General features: G+C 53.8%; 1 pseudogene; it reads right to left on the reverse strand.

Annotated features, from left to right (window-relative positions):
• The window catches only part of LOC120393483, a 36,331-nt pseudogene that overhangs the window by 10,894 nt on the left and 5,163 nt on the right, over positions 1-20,274 (reverse strand).

A 20,274-nucleotide genomic window follows, 5' to 3' on the forward strand; every position in this document is an offset into this window, starting at 1 on the left:
GGCTGTGAGCTGTTCAGATACGAATACCTCGTTCTTGCATAGATACTGATGCAGGCCATAGCCCGGCTATTTGGGAATAGAGTGGGGAAAAAAGCAAATGCAATTTTAGGTTGCATTAACAGGCATAACATGCAAGTCACGGGCGGTGATAGTACCACTCTACTCAGCGCTGGTCAGGCCTCAGCTGGAGAGCTGTGTCCAATTTTGGTCCCCAATGTATAGAAAGGATGGAGAGACACTGGAAAGGATCCAGAGACGAACAACAAAAATGATCCAAGGGGTGAAATGTAAACCATATGAGCACAGGCTGAAGGAACTAGGTACATTCACGTTGGAAAAGAGGAGATCAAGGGGGGACATCAACATTTTACATTCACATTATTCCCTTTATCAACCAAACTTGAAATCTCCAAAAAAAGAAACGATATCAACTTAGTTTGACAGGATCCATTTTCCATAAAGCCATGTTGATTGGCATTAATTACATTACCCTCCTTTAATTCTTTATTAATTGAGTCGTAACAGCCATTCCATTATCTTGCCCAGAATCGATGTTATAATGACAGCCTACAGTTACCCAGGTCATCTCCTGTTCACCCTGCTTAAATACTGGCAGATCTTTAGCTTTCTTCCAGTCTACTGGAACTGTCCCAGCAGTCCTGGACGTATTGAAATCAACTCTCTGTCCAGAGAGCTCCTCAGCCAGCTCTTTTACAACTCTTGCAAGTTATCTAGAGCTGCTGATTTAACAATCTCTAACTTCAGTAGCTGCTATATAACATCCTCCAAAGATACCAGTGGAATGGAAAGAGAATCACCATATGCTATGACTAAGGCTGTGAGTTTTTCATGGAGGTCACAGATTCCCCCAGCACCCACAACACGCTCAAGGTTTAGTCAGGGTATAGTACAAGTCGGGACAGGCCACAGGCCGTGAATTTTTGTTCTGGCCCATGACCTGTCCATGACTTTTACTAAAAATACCCATGACTAAAACGTAGCCTTAGCTATGACAACATCATAATTTTCCCCCCAGATACAGAACAGAAATATTTACTGCCTTTTCTGTATTACTATTGATAATCATCTTATTTCCAGCAAAGAATCCTGTGGCACCTTATAGACTAACAGACATTTTGCAGCATGAGCTTTCGTGGGTGAATACCCACTTCTTGCATCCGAAGAAGTGGGTATTCACCCAATCATGCTAAAATGTCTGTTAAACTATAAGTGCCACAAGATGCTTTGCTGCTAGATCCAGACTAACACGGCTACCCCTCCGATGATAATATTGACATCTTATTTCCATCTATTAATGGTCTGATACCACTGTCAGGATTCCTTTTGTTCCTAATATGTTCTAAACCTCCTTTCTATTGTCCTTTACCATCAATTTCGCCTGGTGTCCCTTTGCTTCCGTGATCCATTTTCAACATTTCTTAGCTTCTTATTTACATTCATTGCCATCAGCTTCACCTTTCTTCCATTTGGTTCATATATAATTTATCACTGCTTTCACCTCTCCCACAAACCAGGCTGATTTTTAACCAGTATGGTCTCCTTCCTCAGTTGTGGCTTTTGAGATATCTGTAGAGTTTTCTTAAACAATTCCCAGTGATCTTTCCCAAATTCACTCCTGAGATTGGAGTGCCACTTCCTTTGCCTGAGATCTGGCAGGTGAGCTCTGCAGTCAGTCCCATGGGTTCTCTGGAAGAAGTGGTGCATGTGGTATCCTGGATTCAGAGAGTGACATTGTGCTGCAGCATCTGCACGGCCAAGGCACTTTTCTGGTGCCACCCACCAGAGTGCACAGAGATATAAGCACAGTACTAACGATGCACAGCTGCCTGGCAACTCTAATGAGCAGTTTCCATTGATCCTGAGCCACCCCCGTTGCATCTGGAAGCAGACCCTGCAGAGCAGGATTACCCATGACACGCTGTGAGACCCACTGTCTCACGCCCATGTTGTGACAATAGAACTCACCCGCTAACATGGCCTGTCTTCAGGAGAGACCCTGATGGCTTAAGCCCTGTGGACAGTTTCCTTGGCTGCTGAGTGGAGAGAACCCTATAGCATTGCATGGTGCAAAAGCACCAGGAAAACAATCCCATAACCACCTCGCCCCATAACACAATCATTGCCTCTTCCAGACACGCCTTCCTTGCAACTCTGCCCCAGATGGACCCAGCAGATTTCGGAACAAACTGTGGGCTGGACCCTGTGCAGGGCAGGTGCTGAGTGCCAGGTGCACATGCCCGCAAACACCGGCTGCTGCAGACCTGGCATTGCCTTACCCCCGTGCACCCACTTGGGAAATTAAAACTCCATTTCCAGAGAAACGAGACTCCCCATTGGTCACTCAATCATCGGCGTGAAAGTCTCCCATTTTTAAAGATAAATCTGTTCCCATGCTGGGTTGCATCATAAATGCATGGGGGGGGGGGTGTAGTGAAAGTGGGGGATATTCCTTAACTGACTGCAGTCGCTCCCCGTCCAACCCGGGCCAGAACAGCTCGTCTCACCACGCACGGCATTTCACCTACCACGAAGGCCGCTTAAGAGAGGGCCTATCATTTTGTCCTCCCGCTTCTATTGTGGACATTACGGTACCTCCTGGAGGGTGGAGGGGAAGGTGGTCTCCAGCAGGTAGAACTCCGGCACGCACTGGAAGGTGATGGTCAGGACCACGCCCAGGCAGCCGAGATGCAGCCGAGCGGCCTGGAAGATTTCGGCGTTGATGGACTCAGAGCACTCCAGGATCTCCCCCGAAGCCGTCAGCAGCGTGAGCGCCACCACCTGTCAGGGGGAGACAATGACGTGGTGTTCCCAGCCACAGAGGCTGAGCGAGGATCGCCCCGTGGGGCATGGCTGGCAGGGCTATGGAGCCACTCCAGCCTTTGCTATAGCCACAACGCCTCCCCTCCCCTCGACAGCCGCCAGGCGGCTGGCATGCTGCCCAAGCATCTCTTTGAGTTCCCTTGCGCTCCCCCTCCGTCTACACCTATCGGCTGCCTCTTGTCTCATACTGTGATCGGAGCTCTCTGGGGCAGGGCTATTCCCTCTGATCGGTGCTTGCAAGGTGTCGGCGCCAATGAAGGGGAGGCGGTTCATGCCTGAGGCTCCTGGGCCAAACCCTCAAATCCATCACTGCAGTCAGTGGGGTTGGGAGCCCTTTGAGGAGGGTTACCATATTTCCCTGTGCTGCATAGGGGGCACCTGGTATTCAAGTGAGTTCAATGGCAATCAAACATGCAGTACAAACGTTCACATTAACATCCGTGTGACTGAGCCCCATTAAAAAGAAATACTGCGGAGTTGGATTCTGTTTATTTACCCTCTTATCATTAGGGCTTTAGGGGTCACACGGGGAGAGGTGACATACACACACTCCCATACACCTCTCTCACGGGGTGGGGGAGGAGTGACTGACCGACCCTCCCCTCCTCCCTGCCCAGTGCTCTCCGCCCTCCATGCCTGGCTGGGACCCTGCGACGGACCCACCTCTCTTGGTGCCTGGTGCCGCGTCTTCCCAAGACAACACGTGAGGGCAGGGCCGGCTCTAGGTTTTTTGCTGCCCCAAGCAAAAAAATTTTTGACTGCCCCCCCATCCCAGGGCTCCCCCACCCTGGGCTCTCCCCCCACCCACACCCCTGCCACCCCAGCGCTGGGCTTCCCCTTTCCCTCCACCAGTGCCCTCCCCAACCCCCATGCTGCCCCAGCCCTGGGTTTCCCCCTTTCCCCCCACCAGTGCCCCCCCCACACCTCCTGCTGCCCCAGCCCTGGGCTCTCCCCCACCCACCACCTGCACCCTCCTTCCACCGCAGTCCTGGGTCACTGGTAACTCGCTCCCAGGGCAGGTCATTCAGCAGGAATTTTGGATGTGCACAGAACACAGACAGGATTGGTTCCCATATGGTTACAGAGCTGCAGTAAAGTGCAACAATTTTCAGCTGGTGTGATTGGAGGAGATCTGGATGCATATTATAAGACTGTCCTCCATAAATGAGGAAAAGTTGAGGTGTCTTTATTATTCTTTTGTTCCACTCTTTCTTTCTATGGGGAATTTGCCAATGCAATATCACTGTCTTCCTTTTAAACAAACAAACAAACAAAAGGCAATGGCTGTTGAAAATAGCAATTCCAGTCCTAATAACTACTGGGGAGCATTTCTTGCTCAGTTTTATCCTACTTTTTCTACAGTAAGTTACAGTGGATCAGTATATTTGATTTGGGAGAAATGAAGTAACAGCTGCCCAAACTGAGCTTGAGCACTCCTGAATTTTGAGGTGTTCAAATCTGGAAGGCAGGTGCTGGGTGTGTGTGTGTGTGCGGGGCGCGGCTGTGGGCGCGCATAGGAGCACAACAGCATGTATGCAGCAGTGTGTCTGGCGCTGCGTGGAGCTAGACACGGGGGTGTGTGTGGCACAGTTCGGGGGGTGGAGGAGTGGAGACGGGGTACCGTCGGGGGCCGTCACGGGACGAGGAACAGGGGGCTGGATGGGGCGGAGGTTGGGGGCAGTCGGGGCAGGGAGAAGGGGGATTAGATGGGTCAGAGGTTTGGGGGCAGCCAGGGGACAGGCAGTGGGGGGATAGGCATGGGAGTCCCAGGGGTTGGTCAGCGGACAGGTAGGGGTGGGGTCCTAGGGGGCGTTGGGGGTCTCAGGAGGGTGCAGTTGGGGACAAGGAGAAGGGAGGCTTAGGCGGGGTGGGGTCCCGGGAGGGGCCATCAGGGGACAAGGACCAGCAGCGCTTAGATAGGGGGTGGGGTCCTGGGGGGCAGTTAGGGGCAGGGGTCCCAGGAGGGGTGATCAGGGGACAGGGAGCAGGGGGGGGTGGATGGGTTGGGGTTTCTGTGGGGGCAGTCGGAGGGAGTGGATGGTGGGGGGGGGGCTTCCCTCCCCCTGGAGTGTCCTGTTTTTTTGAATGTTAAAATATGGTCTCCCTACCACTCTCCACTCACAGCACGCTGCCGCATGAGGTCCCCCTCCTTCCTTTCCAGTTGGTAGTGGCCAAGGGAATGCTGGGAAATGTAGTTCTTTCCCTGCTCCAGGGCTGGCTCTATAGGCAGGGAGCTAACCAAGGAACTACAGCTCCCAGAGCCCCCTGTTGGTTCTCAACTCCTGGGCTGGATCCTTGCCGCCCCTGCAAATGGGCTGCCCCGAGCAGGTGCTTGCTTTGCTGGTGCCTAGAGCTGCCTCTGCATGGGGGGCACACAGGGTCATATGCCTCCCCCCCCGATTTCTGCCAGGGTTCACACCAGAACATGGCCAGCAGCAGCCTTTCCTCACTATGCAGGAGGGAAGAGACGGGAGCTACTTCCAGCCACAGGGAAGGGGAGAGAGGGATGACCTGGCCTGTGTCTTTGCAGAGCTCATGTCTTCTTTTTCTCTCTCCCCCTCCAAGCCCCCCCAGCTGGAAGCAGCTTGTCCCTTCCTGCCTGCATAGTGTCAAAAGGCAGCTAACACCGACATAACGCAGCCGCCTCCTGTCCCCCAGCTACAGTGTGGCAGTGTGGCAGGAAGGGGTTACGCCGGAAGGATGTATTGTGCTCCAGGGCCCAGGGAACCTGACTACAGGGACTTCAGCAAACTGGCCACAGACGTGGCTCAGCAGAGAGGCTGTCTAGGGGATGGAGCAGCTCGATGCTCCCTGGGGGCAGGACCCAGGGCAGGGGGTGTGAGTGAAGATGGTGCTAAGCCCCTGCCTGGGGGGCAGCTGTGGAGCCTGCGGGGTCAGGGGGCAAACAGGCTGGAAATTGCTTCCCCCCCTCCAGAGCTGAGCTGAGGGGCAGAGAGGCTTGGGCTTTCCCGGGGCACCGGCCCAGCCAGAGGCAGTGGGGGAAGGAAGGAGCCTGCGGACCAGGCTGTTGGTGAGCTGAGCGCTCCGACCAGGGGCTGGTTCTCCGCACTGTGCTGGGAGTGGGGTGCGCCCTGCCGGGGCGGGGGGAACATATGGAGGAGCAGTGGGGATGTGGAGGTGCGAAGGGGCACAGCAGGGAGAGGACAGTGAGAGGGGAGCACATAAAGGGTTGATGGGTGGGCAGCAGAGGTGACACATAACCAGCTGCCGCCTGGCACCTGCCCGCACACACCTGCTTCCGCAGATCACAGCACGCAGCCAGCGCTGGCCGGAAACGGGATGGGGGGCGGGGCCCTGCTGGCCGAGTGCTGGCACCGCGGGGGCTGTGCTGATGGACCAGCAGAGGGAGCGGCCAGCTCCATGCACTGCATCTTTGCCCCACCACCAGCCTTGCACACCCACCCCCATTGTCACCCACTGGACCCCCCCCTCACCACTGATGGGTGGGCGGCTGGGGAGCAGAAATCCTGCCAGCAGTGGGACCTGCCAGTACTAAATATAAAAATAATAGGAGATCTCCTAGAACTGAAAGGGACCTTGAAAGGTCATTGAGTCCAGCCCACTGCCTTCACTAGGCAGGACCAGGACTGATTTTTGCCCCAGCTCCCTAGGTGGCCCCCTCAAGGATTGAACTCACAATGCTGGGTTTAGCAGGCCAATGATCAAACCACCAAGCTATCCTTCCCACCCCCTGATGGGGAAAGATGAAAATACGGGACAATTTGCCTGATTTTAAGAAAAAGTTGGGACACCTGCAGGAGGGCTTAAATAAGGGACTGTCTCTTTAAAAATGGGACGTCTGGTCACCCTACCTTTAAGGCCCCGTGTCCTAGGCACTGCTGCAGTATGACTAGTAAGAGGATCACACACAGGGATCACTGCAGCCAGAGGGAGGATGGATGGCCCAGGGTGCTAATGTAGGACTTGGGACACGGGAGGTTGAGTCCCCTGCTCTGCCACAGACTCCCTGCATGACCTTGGGCAAATCACTTAAACCCAGATCCTAAAGGTGTAGGTGCCTGACTCGCATGGAAATCAATGGGAGCCAGGGGCTAGCCTATAAAATGCAGTAGGCTAAGAAATAAGTAGAAATGTGGCTTTGGCCTAATATAACAAGGTCCCAGGTGTCTCATGGCCTTTCCGGAGCTGGGCTTTAGTCTTTCTGTGCCTCAGTTTCCCCATCTCTCTGTCGCACTGCCCTGCCTTGCGGGGCCTTGTGAGATGGAACAGCTGCCGGATCTGGCAGTGCAGCCAGGAAATTCCCTAGCACACGCGGCCTATTGGCAGGCAGGCACCGGTGGCGTAGAAGGCTCTATAATAACTCCTGTTAACACTGCCCGATGCTTTAAGACAGGAAGTGAAGCAGGTTGTTGTATTCAGCTGAGCCTGCAGGGGGATTTTAACTGCATCATTTGGAATCTGACTAGGGCCTCACCATCCCGGGAGGAAAAGCCCTGGGATCCCCCATGACTACAGCCAGGAGCTTGGATTTTGTAACCCCTCTGTGAGATGGCACCTCCAACAGCCCCCGTCCCCCACCACCGCAGTGCCAGAATGCACTAGCTCAGAGACAGCAATGCCATTTGGAACATCAGCACTTTGGTTTTCCCTCCTCCAGGCACCAGCGTGTGGGAAAAGATAAGATCACTGGCCCAATGACATAATACTAATAATCCTTAGGTCTTCCAGCAGGAGATCTCAAAGCACTTGACAAAGGGAGAGTCAGCATCATTTTCCCCAGTTTTTTACTGGTTGGGAAACTGAGGCACAGGTAGAGGACATGACTTGCCCAAGGCCACCCATCAGGCCAGAGGCAGAACTAGGATTTGAACCCTGGTTGCCCAGTCCAGTGCTCTACCCACTAGGCAACACAGCCTCTACTCCTGGTGGTGTGAGCAGAAGGACATGGCAGGCTCTTTGCACGCGTCATTCCGCAAGGGGCCCTACTCCCAGCAGTGCCAGCTGCTGCTCTGAGGACAGGGGGGCTGGGAGGGGAATTCACCATCCAGCAGGAGGCTGTGGCACAGGGAAGTGCTGTCTAGGCCAGGGGTCGGCAACCTTTCAGACGTGCTGTGCCGAGTCTTCATTTATTCACTCTCATTTAAGGTTTCGCGTGCCAGTAATACATTTTAACGTTTTTAGAAGGTCTCTTTCTATAAGTCTATAATATATAACTAACCTATTGTATGTAAAGTAAACAAGGTTTTCAAAATGTTTAAGAAGCGTCATTTAAAATTAAATTAAAATGCTGATCTTACGCTGCCAGTCTGCTCAGCTCGCTGCCAGCCTGGGGTTCTGTTCACCTAGGCCAGCAGCGGGCTGAGCAGGGCCTGCGGCCGGGACCCCAGAGGATGAGGGCTGGAGTGTGTGGGGAGTGTAGGGCAGAAGGCTGAGTGGATGTGGGGGGCTGTGGCGATGCAGAGCAGAGGGCTGGGTGTGTGTTGGGGTGGGTGGGGTTCAGGGCAGAGGCTGGGGTTTGGGGGTGCAGGGCAGAAGGCTGTGTGGGGTTCAAGGGTCAGGGCAGAGGCTGGGGTATGGGGCTGCAGGGCAGAAAGCTGAGTGTGTGGGGGGTCAGGGCAGAAGGCTGGGGGTGTGGGGTTCAAGGGTCAGGGCAGAGGCTGGGGTATGGGGCTGCAGGGCAGAATGCTGAGTGTGGGGTCAGGGCAGAGGGCTGGGAGGTGTGGGGAGTGTAGGACAGAAGACAGGGGGGGGGGGAACAGGGCAGAGGGCTGGGAGGTGTGGGGAGTGTAGGACAGAAGACAGTGGGGGGGGGATCAGGGCAGAAGGCGGGGAGGTGTGGGGGGTGTAGGACAGAAGACAGTGGGGGGGCTCAGGGCCGAGGCTGGGAGGTGTGGGGGGTGTAGGACAGAAGACGGGTGGGGGTCAGGGCAGAGGCTGGGAGGTGTGGGAGTGTAGGACAGAAGACAGTGTGGGGATCAGGGCAGAAGGCTGGGAGGTGTGGGGGGTGTAGGACAGAAGACAGTGGGGATCAGGGCAGAGGGCTGGGAGGTGTGGGGGTGTAGGACAGAAGACAGTGTGGGGGGATCAGGACAGAAGGCTGGGAGGTGTGGGGTGTAGGACAGAAGACAGTGGGGATCAGGGCAGAGGGCTGGGAGGTGTGGGGGGTGTAGGACAGAAGACAGTGGGGGAGGATCAGGGCAGAGGGCTGGGGTGCTCGGCCCGTAGGGGTGCTCCCAGCCCCCTGCCTGAGCGGCTCAGGGGAGGGGGCTGGAAGGGATGTGCCTGTTCCACCCCCTTCCCCCAGGCTCCATCCCAACCTCTCTCTGTCCCCTCTAGGGAGCTGCCTGCAGGCTGCTGCTCTTCCCCCCTCCCCCTCGCTAGGGCCATCAGCTGATTGGCGCAGGGAAGGAGAGGGGGCGGGGCAGGAGAGCATCACTCTGGGGGAAGAAGTGGGGGAGAGGGAAGCTTGGTTGCCGCAGAACCAAGCTACTGCCTCCTGCCCCCAGTGAGGCGGTGGGCGGGGGCTGCGGGGGGCTGGGGGCCAGGACTGTGGCAGGCGGCTGCATGCCGCTCAGAATCGGCCGCGTGCCATGTTTGGCATTCGTGCTGCAGGTTGCCGACCCCTGGTCTAAGCCTTGTGGGTGAATTTCCCCCTGACAGAACATGAAAGGGGCCTTTCTCCAGCAGATAGCATTGCCAAGTTGATTTTGGACCTGCATTTCCAAATTAAAAGCATAAGCACCACGTCTGTCCTCTCTCCTTCTGCTGTTTATGTCCACACTCTGCCACCTGCCTGCCTGCAGGAAAACGACATCTGATTTCCAAGCCTGCTGGTGCAAAAGCGTCACCGTGTGGCAATATGAGTGAAACCCTTGTGACTGGCTCTGGACGGGGGATTTTTTGTGGGGGATTTGTGGTGTTCAATAGAAGAGTGGAGGGTACAAAATAGGTGCATGAGGGGGAGATTTACTAGTCACAACAAGGTATCGTGGGCTCAAAGAGGTTTGTACTGTAATACTGAGCTAAAGGAAAATCCCTGAAAGAGACCGGCTGATCATCTAGAAAGCTACAGAACCCAAGATCTATTGCTCCAGGACGTCCGCCCACGTGCCCGGAATATACCTGCTGCTCAAGTTGTCCTCGTCCACTTTATAGAGCCCATAGCTCTTACACAGACAGACTGCAGGTGGACCGGAGCTCACTGGAGCTCACTATGGAGGGAGGTGACCAGTGAGGTCACCCAGGGATCTGTACTGGGACTTGCGCTGTTCAGTGGCCAATGCCAGGTGCTTCAAAGGGAATGAAAAGAACAGGGCAATTTATCAAGTGATCCATCCCCTGTCGTCCAGACCCAGCTTCTGGCAGTCAGAGGTTTAGGGTCACCCTGTTCTGTCCATTCCCCATGGAGCTCTGGTACAAGCCACTGTCAGAGACAGGATACTGGGCAAGATGGACCATGCTCTGACCCAGTCCAGCAACTCTTATTTTCTTAGTGGCTTGGCCTTGGGACACAGAGCCTTTCCTTATGCACAACGAACCATTTGAGCCGCTCTGTATCTAACTCTGCAGCTGTGATCTAGCCCTGGAAGCACTGTTTTGTAAGGAGCTCAGAGATACTATAATATTATAGGTCAGTGGTCCCCAACCTCTTTGTCTGGTGGGCGCCAGATGAAGGACCACGGGGGCGGTGGAGCACACGCCGAAATGCCGCCAAATTTCTGTGGCATTTTGTCAGCGGCAAGCAGCGTCATCGAGCGTCCGCGAAATGCCACTGAAGTCGGCAGCATTTGGCGGGTGCTCCACCGGGGGTCAGGACGCGGGCCCATTTAGCTGCCCCCACGGGCACCGTGTTGGGGACCCCTGTTATAGGTGGTCGAGTAGCATGGCCAGTAATTCAGGTTGCTCAACACTTCCCATTATAAGACCCTGTTTTCAGTTGCTGTGCCAAACTTCATCCCATTGGGTGGAAATTTGACATGCTGCTGCAGGGTGAATTTTCTTGGAAAATTTCAGTCAAAACTGTTCAGCCATTTTCAAGACTGAGACTAGGGAAAATAACTTGCTTTGCCCAGGTTAAAACATTCTAGTGAGCTTTTCTTTGAAAAGCTCTAGCACCCCCATGCTTAGGAGCGGGGACTTGAAATTTGGCAGTCAGATAATTATGGCAGTTAGGGCCATATAAGCACTGAAATAAATATCTCCCAGGCTCAAATTCCTGGTACCCTGGGCACAGGTGAACTTCAGCCAACCTACCCCCAGCAGGCGGGAGCCTGGTCCTGTGGTTGCACTAATTCACCGGGTAGGCTTGCCTTGCCGCTCACTGCATTGTAACAGGCGGATTTACTGTTGCTTGCTACGATGTGCCTTTCAGGTACTTTATGGAATTTTTGACAGGCGCTTGTGAATTCTCGGGGATGTCTGTTCTCGAGAGGCAGCAGCTGCTTGGCTGTATATCGAGCCCCCAGCCACCCTGCACCCCATTCATTCCACTCCACTATTACTGCACTTATTTGTCATTTCTTAATGCCCCGATTCTGTATGAATTTCTCAGACATGAAGAAAGCCGGGCAAGTCTGCTCTGGAGCTAACTCTGCAGCTAGGATCTAACGGTGGCAGCGTTGCTCTGAGATATTAATGATGTCCTAGTCAGGGACCTGAGCTTGGGTGCCTCCCAAGCAGAGGGGCTCTTGCTGCTTTCAGTGAAGTCCCACAGAGGGTTTGCAGGACTGGGTCTCAGATCAGCAGTGCCTGATCCTTAGCATAGCGTTTCCTGGGGATGCCATGTGGGTCGCTCAGCACAGATCAGCAGGGATAGTGTAATGTAGTCAGCAGTCCCTTCCATGGCTACCGAGTCCAGGCCAGGACTGAAAGAGACCCTGTTTTCTGACACCAGGCAACACAGGGTGCGGAAGCTAAAGAACCACAGAGAACCACAGGGTCAGTCTGTGTCCAGCAGCAGCCCCAGTAGAGCATTCCCTTTATCTTCAGTAAAACTGAGTCCTGTCACTTTTCTACCACGAGAGGGGGCGCTCTGGGGAGCCAGGGGAAAGGAGAAAGAGAGAGGAACAGTAAAAGAGATGAAAAGAAACAGCCATTTTCACTCCTTTGACTCTTCCTGGCTCCAGCAGCATCAGTTCATTCCTCCAGCTGCTCTAGACGTCAGTGATGGAAAAGATCCGCTAGGGCCTGGAGTTCATTCCCTGCTAATGGAGGGTGGTTCCCTGCGGCTGACTGGCCTGGGCTTTGTCCAGTTCAGCTAGGATAAGCCGCAGGCAGCTGGCAAGCCCTGCTGCGCTAGATGGTACCGTAAGGGGTATGGTCTGTTCTGGGCCTTCTGTACCCGTAAGAGAGAAAAGATCAGTGACGGTGCCTTTGCCTGGCGCATTTCATGAGTTGGATCTTCATGGCTGACGTCAGGCCATAGAGGCTCTGTGAACATGCTGTGTGTGATGGGTGATGCAGGATGGGACTGGCCTGAGGATGGCAAACGTGGGGCATCTACAGCCAGGCTGATGGTCTAAGAGCAGCACATTGTGCTGGCTGGAAGCAGATCAGAGTTAAAACACAGGTCCCCTGTGATAGGCCAGGACATGGTATCCAGGGGGCCATGTGCTCAGTCCCAGGTCTGCATGTCAGCTGTTCTCAGCACTCCAGGGAGAGCCAAGGTCAGAGAGCCGGTCACCACCACACAGGGCCCAAGACAGGTGGGCAGAGAGTGAGGGGAATCCTGTCCAGACTAGCCTGCCATTAAGATCCAGATCCAGACAGGTGACGATACTGGCGAGAGACACGTAACGCGCCCATCGTACGCTCTGGCGGCTCTTCCAGCAGAAAGCAATTCCCCCTCTCAGCGTGTTCCCTGCAGCCCCATGGGGGCCAGGGACTAACCGGGGTGGGGGGGGGCAGCGTGGTCTAGTGGTCGGAGCGCAGGAGTGGGAACCAGCCTTCCAGCACTTCTTGTGTGGCCAGGGGCACCTCACTTCGCCTGGCTGGGTCTGATTTCCCCTCCTGTAGATTAGGGTTAATGACGACGACTCTCCTCTCTCTGAGGGGCGTGAGGAGGAGTCAGTAACTGAGAGGTGTTTGTGATTAACCCCTCCCACTTCTCCCTGTTCAGGAACTGAAAGCAGCAGCAGGGCTGGCGGGCAGGACGGGTGGGGGCTGTGATATTCCAGCCATGGGGAGGAAGGGATCCGCTCACTTTACAACGGAGAAAATCCGCCATCTTCCGGGCACCATGAGCAGAGCCCCCCTTTGCGGGCAGCGCCCCGGCAGCTCAGCCTCAGGGAGTTTCCTCCCTCGGAGGCTGGGGCCTGGGCAGATGAACTGGCCACCGAGCAGTGAATTCTGAGCTGGTTTATAGTGGGGGATAAACAGCACCCTGTGTCTGACTTGAAACGGGTCAGGCAAACCGTTCCCGGCCTAGTTACGGGTTCAAGGCCCTGCCCTGCCGGATTCAGCGCCGGCACTCGACTCGGGGTCTGTCACAGCCCAGCTGAGCACGTCCTACCCCCACCGGGGGTCTCCCTCTCTTCCCAAAGGGCTCGTTTTCATTCCGCCGGGTCCAGGCCTTACCTGGGTGGGCAGGATGCCGTGTTTGATGCCCGTGTTGTGTGTCCCCGTTCCAATAACCCCAGCAGCCGCCACTTCCGAAACGGCCCCTAAGCTGCACGCAGACAAAGAAACGGCATAGGGCGGTTAGTTGTGGTTCTCGTTCCCGGACGTGTCTCTCAAGATGATATTAATTAATGTGACACCCAGAACAAGGGTGGTTAATTGCCAGCTGCCCCAGATCAGGAGGTGCCAAGTCAATGTACTGCACCCGCTGCTTCGCATCAAACCGTGCTGAGATCACAGGCTGGTGGGCAGGGGATCCAGACACGGGCCTGATGCTCTGATTCAAGACAGTCCCTTTGATGCTCTCCCAGGGCCTTGGGCTGATCTCAGGGAACGCCACCTGTCCCCCAAATCCACGGCACGGACCCAGTGCCAGGCAAGTGGGGCTTGTGCACGGGGCAGGTCGAGCCCTGACTGCTTCTGGGCACTGCGGGGGCATGTTCACATGACACCAGCTGAAATGGAACCGGTGCCCCTGAGCCACCTTCCCTGCCAGCATCTGAGATCCTTTGCTACAGGGGTAACCTTCAGGGCAGCTCCACTAACGGGGAGCTGCCTCCTAACTGAGCCCAGCTGGAGCATGGCGGGCTGGGACAGCGCAGGGGGTAACAGCCCCACAGCCCCAGCACACTGACTGCCTGGCCTGCTGGCTGTTACCGGGCATGACACAGGAAATCCAGGTGATGGGGAGGCCTTAACCTGGGATGTAATTCTGAGCGAGGAAAGCGGTTGGAACTGGTTTGCAATGGATCACTTGCATTTATTTTCCCATGCTCTATGAGGAAATACTGGGTGAAAATTCAGCCATAGCACAAATCTCTAATGCTGGAGGTAGGACCTCGACAGGTCACCTAGTCCTGTCCCCTGCTCTCAGACAAGACTAAGCGATAACTAGACTGTTCCTGGCATGCCTCAGGAACGACAGCATTACAGGCGTCCGGTCTCTGGGACAGGGACTGTCACTCACGACGCCTCTCTACAGCGCCTCTACAACGGTGCCCTGATCTCGCTTGGGCCTGTACAAGAGTACAAATAAACAATAAACTCGTGACTCTTTTGCTCTTCCAGGCCCAAGCGAGTACAGGCTGTGAATCGTCAGGCTACACAATGGGGACAAGCGGGCACCCCAGACGTGCGCCCTACCACAATGCACGGTGACCACGCAAAACGGATCGTTTACTTCCGCAATTACCCACGTCGCTCACGCCCCTGAGGCATGTCTTTTTGAATCCCTGTCCACAGCCCAGCTAGCGTCCTGTTCAGTCAGTCCCCAGGAGCCCAGAATTAGTCCAGCATAAACTCCAATTGATCGAGCAAGCAAGCAGTTCAGTTACCCAGTGATTAAAGAGTACGCTCTCCCCTCGTGTCAGTGAAATTCACACATCAGGCATGACCACATGGCCTCCCATTTTAAAAATCTAAGTGTTTTCTAGCAGTGACTGTTTTTAAAAGGCTTTGAGGAGGATTCACTAAACTTTACTTCAAGTCCATAACTTCTGGTTGAACTATAGCTCATCTTTTAGAAACAGACTTCGCTCTTGAGTTAAAGACTTCGCTATAGACCCGCCCCTCACTCTTAAAGGTTGCACCTGATTTCTAGTCTGAATTTGTCTGGCTTCAGCTTCCAGCCTTCAGCTCATGTTAGGCCTTCATCTCCTAGACTGAAGAGCCATCTATCGAGAATCTCTTCCCGTGTCCTGCACTCCCAGCAGAAATCTATTGCCTGTTTGGAGCCAAGGAAGAGAAATCATTTGTCTGGGGCATGCTGTTGAACCATACAGTGTGTAAGTAAAGTCTTGTCTATACAGGAAGTTTACTGGTATAATTACCTTGTGGACTCTCTTATTCGAATAAGAGCCTTTTTCCAGTTTAGCTTATCCCGGAAATTTCCTGTGTAGACAAGCTCTAGACCCTGGCTTGGGGCAATGAAGGAGTCCAAGGATCAGAGAAGCATTAAGGTTGTCCTGAATAACACTGACACAGCAAACAGCTCACTTACTTGGGCAGGGCCAGCCCGTACTTGCTCAGCTCGACGTTTAGATCAGACAGGAGGATTCCCGCTTCCACCATCACTTGCCTCTTCTCCTCGTCCACCTGCACGAGATAAACTCTGAGGACTTGTATTGTGGGCCCTAGAGAGGAGCCCCCCACTGCTTGCCACCACCCCTGGGCACAGTTCGCACTGAGAATCAACCCCCTGGCCGGGTGGCTGCATAGAACTGGAAGGCGAAAGCCAAAGCAAGGGGGTTGGTTGGGTTTTGGTTGGTGAGGTGATACATAGCGTTCCACGCCTGGGCTGCGAGTCAGAACCTGGCCCCGCTGGGCAGCGATTGCAAAATGGCTCCTTGGTGGCCTATGAGCGGGTGGGTCTCATTCCAGGTCCTAGACCACAAGTGTCCCCAGCACAAATCCCACCAGCACAGCTGGTCCCAGTTCCTTGACAGTCTCAAATGTGCCACGGAGTGTGGAGTCACCTTCCCGTGTCTACAGAGAGGTCCTTGCTGTTGAAGCACACTGTGTCTGGGGAGGGCTGGGGGTGTGTGGGGAGGGGCAGCTTGCTCTAACGCTCTGCCAGCTCCGTGAACGGAGGGGACTCTGGTCTTGGAACCGCTTCACAGGACAAGAACCCACATGAACTTTGGACAAAGACTTGAGCCAAACTCTCGAGATGACCAGAAGTTGAGATAAGATGTCTTGTCTCCCCCTGTTGTTCTATTCTCGGGTGCCCCTGCATTTCTGCTTCCAGCCAGATGCCCCAGGAGAAAAAGCAGCTCTCTTGATATTTCCAGAAATAGGAATTCGAGACCTTATATATCACCCTCACCTCCCGAAGCAGGTCTCTGGAGCACCTCCAGAGGACAATGCCTGGAGGGAAGTCTCCTCATGTCCTTCACTTTATCTCCCAACAAGATAAGCTCTTGGACAAGGTCACAAATGGGCCAAGAGCCACGCGGGACACCGTCCCTTCCTGAAAGATGCTGCTGGTAGAAGGTGAGCGTGGGCAACATGCCTGCAGCGGCAGTCACCGGTGTGACTATGTAGTGCGTCCAGGCTCCTCGCAGAGCACCTCCACCGGGATGACTGTGGTTTGACCCAGCCTCTGAGCTACACATCCTGAAGCTTCCCTAGTAAAACACCCCAGGGGATGAATCCAGGGGATTTAGCATGGACCAATAAGCAAGCGGAGATGGTGCAGAGAGCTGTGTTGCGGAACCGATGCTATTCCAGCCCAGATCTTCCCCCTTGGCTCTGCCAATGCACCTCAGCACTGACCGGCAGCCTCCCTGCAGCTCCAGTCCTTTCCCTTGCTCCAGCCCTGCTCAGAATCGGACCACTTTGCAGTGCAGAGAAAAATCCACCCGCCTGGGACGAGCCTGACTCACCCAGACCATTCCAGCTTGTGCTCTACAGGACTCAACGCCTCTGCCCCCACCCGGTGCACTGACCCCCTGGTGCCCCCTGACCTCATGCTCTGCTTGGGGACACTGTCTATTCTGGATCATGCCTATGCCCTGTAAGCCCTGCTGTCACTGCTCAGCCAGGCTAACAGAGATGTTTCTACCCTTGTTGTTCCACAGCCCATTCATTAACATTGCAAGCTATTTATTTCAGTCCCTAAGAGCAAAAGCCATCAGGGAACAGGCCTTGCCTTTAATTAAAAGCTGCTGCTGATTATCAGTAATGACTGAGCTCTGGTGATTTATTAGCTTAGAATGAGCAGTGTTCCCTGTGGGGCCACCCGCCCCCAGCTATCCCAATCTGTCAGTGCCAGGCCCCAGACAGCTACAACCTGCCCCCTGCCCTGCCACAGAGGAGGCTGGAGGAAGGGGGGCAGAAATCAATGTTCAGCGGCAGTCAAAAAAGCAAACAGAATGTTGGGAATCATTAAGAAAGGGATAGAAAATATCATGTTGCCTCTGTATAAATCCAGGGTACAACCACATCTTGAATATTATGTGCAGATGTGGTCGCCCCATCTCAAAAAAGATCTATTAGACTTGGACAAGGTACGGAAAAGGGCAACAAAATGTCGAGGTGTATGGAACAGCTTCCGTCTGAGGAGCGATGAATAAGACTGGGACTTGTCAGCTTGGAAAAGAGATGACAGGGGAGGGGGGGATAGGATAGAGGTCTATAAAATCATGACAGGTGTGAAGAAAGTGAATAAGGAAGTGTTATTTACTCCTTCTCATAACACAAGAACTAGGGTCACCTAATGAAATGAATAGGCAGCAGGGTTAAAACAAAGAAAGGCAGTATTTCTTCACACAATGCACAGTCAACCTGTGGAACTCCTTGCCAGAGGATGTTGGGAAGGCCAGGACTATAACAGTGTTTAAAAAAGAGCTAGATAAATTCATGGAGGATAGGACTATCTATGGCTATTAGCCAGGATGGGCAGAGATGGTGTCTCTAGCCTCTGTTGGCCAGAAGCTGGGATTGGGCAATAAGGGATGGGTCACTTGATGATTCCCTGTTCTGTTCATTCCCTCTGGGGCAGCTGGCATTGGCCACTGTCGGAAGACCGGATATTGGGCTAGATGGACCTTTGGTCGGACCCAGTGGGGCCATTTTGATGTTGATTGTAAAGTGTGTGTGAGAGCAAAGCACAGATTAAAGCAACACTACTTTATTATTATATACAGCTGGTCACAATGTGATGAATTTAGGGTTTAAAATGAGGCATAATTTTGAGGTGACTTTTGCTAATTTCCTCCTGCACCCCTGGTTTTTCGACCAGGTGGAGAGTTGCCTGAAAGTTCTTTATTTTGGGACATTTCAAAATTTGAGGTTTTCCCTCCAGAAAATTCCAAATGGGATAAAATGTTAAAAAAAAAATTGTGTGATTCCCCCCCCCCTTCCCCTTTTTTGGATCAGCTCTCACTGTTATTGCTACGACTATGACACACAATAATTACTGATTTGCATTAACAGGACTGTTACACCAATGTGTCCCCAACCCATAACACCTTGGGAGATCCCGCAGCCTGGCAAAACAGGGACCGCCAGTACCTTGAGGATCTTGTTCATCTTCCCCATTTGAACCATGAAGTCATCTGTGCAGGCGATGTCCGAAGGGGAATGTCCACCACCGACCACCTTCACCCTCTTACTCCGCTGCCTGGCCAGATCCAAAATCTGCAAAGACATCACACTGTGAGTGCTGGCTGCTTTTCAAAGGCACTCTGAGCCCGGAGCACATGGAGAACCAGCTGTGCAGAGGACTCGAACCCAGGACACTTGTGTACAAGAGTAGCAGTGAGACCATTTGAGCTGGATGAGATTAGAACACAGCAAGCGCTTGTGGTAACAGTGCTGTCCTCTCTGAGCCTCCAGCCACTAGAGAGCAAAGCTTTACCACAGCACAGGTGAATAAAGAGGACAACGTTGCTAACGCATGTGCACCCAGTAAAATAAAATCTAGCCACTTATCCTCAAAGGGGCAGTAGCTGGTGTATTTACACTGACCATCCCCAGGGGGCGAAATCCTCCACATGCAGATGGCAGCCTGAGGTTCAGGCACCCCTTAAATGGACTAAAGTGGTGCCTAGACCTCGTGTTGCGTCCCCCAGAATTTCACCTTGAGTCTAAAAAGGCCGTTTTGCTTTGGAATGCGGATTCTCCTCCCCCTCCTCCTGCTTCTTTTAGTTCAAGACGTGGCTCTGATCAGGGAGAGGGACGGTTCTAAGAACCTGCAGGCGGATTCTCCATCACTGACAATGTTTAAATCAAGACTGGGTGTTCGGCTTAAAGCTCTGCTCCAGGAATTATTCTGGGGCAGGTCTCTGGCCTGTGCTATACGGGAGGCCAGACTAGATGATCGCTGCGATCCCTTCTGGCCTTGGGATCTCTGAGAGGAGCCCATGCTCTGTACTTCGGAGGCTTCGGTGGTTGTTCTGCATTCCTGGTGAGGGCTGGGTTGATTCTCAGAAGGAAGGGAGATACCTCAGCCCTGAACCTTCCACCTACCCATTCTGCCTTGGCTTTTTATTCCAACGGACTGTTGGACTGAAACCTCCTTCTTACCTCTTTGATCTCCTCCACCGACGTTGGCTGGAAGTACAGTTCTGGAGAGGAGCCGTAGGTCCTAGCCCAGTTCTGGAACTTGAACCCTCCCTGCCCATGAACCTAGGACAAAAACAAATCAAACCTGACAAAGGGAATGATTTTTTTCACACAACATGTGATTAAACTGTGGAACTCCCTGCCACAGGAAGCTATTGAGGTAAACAACTGAACAACATTGCAAAATGATCTGAATATTTATATGGACATCAGGCATATCCAGAGCGTTCATAATTAATGACAACGGAATCCTGGAAGGGATATTAAGTATTGGACCTCACGCTTCAGGGCTATGCCAGTCTCTAACTATGAGAGACCAGGAGGTGACCTAGCTGGGGGCAGATTATCCCATACACACCTACTGTGGGGTTTCTTACTCCTTCCTCTGAAGCCTCTGCCGCTGGCCACTGTCAGAGAGAGGACACGGGGCTAGGTGGACCTTGGGTCTGATGCAGCCTGGCTGTTCCTATGTTCCCTTGACAGCACCATGGTCAAAACCAGAGGAGAGGGGACAATGGGATCAGGATAACCAGATACCCAGCCTGCCTCTGCAGGTCAGATCCGGAGCGGCGAACGGCCCCTAGTAATCACCAGCTGAGGGCTGTGCAGCGGCCAGGCCATGTGCAGGTCACGGCTGGCCTGCACCTGACGCCTAGAGCCCAGCGCTGACAATGGGGACTAGCACTGGGCTTTGGACAGGAGAGTGAACCAACGTCTCCTCGCCGAGTCAGCCACTCCAGGGGGTGGAGATCACTCAGCTACCTCTGC

The sequence above is a fragment of the Mauremys reevesii genome, unplaced genomic scaffold (assembly GCF_016161935.1).
Source record: "Mauremys reevesii isolate NIE-2019 unplaced genomic scaffold, ASM1616193v1 Contig20, whole genome shotgun sequence".
Taxonomy (NCBI): domain Eukaryota; kingdom Metazoa; phylum Chordata; order Testudines; family Geoemydidae; genus Mauremys; species Mauremys reevesii.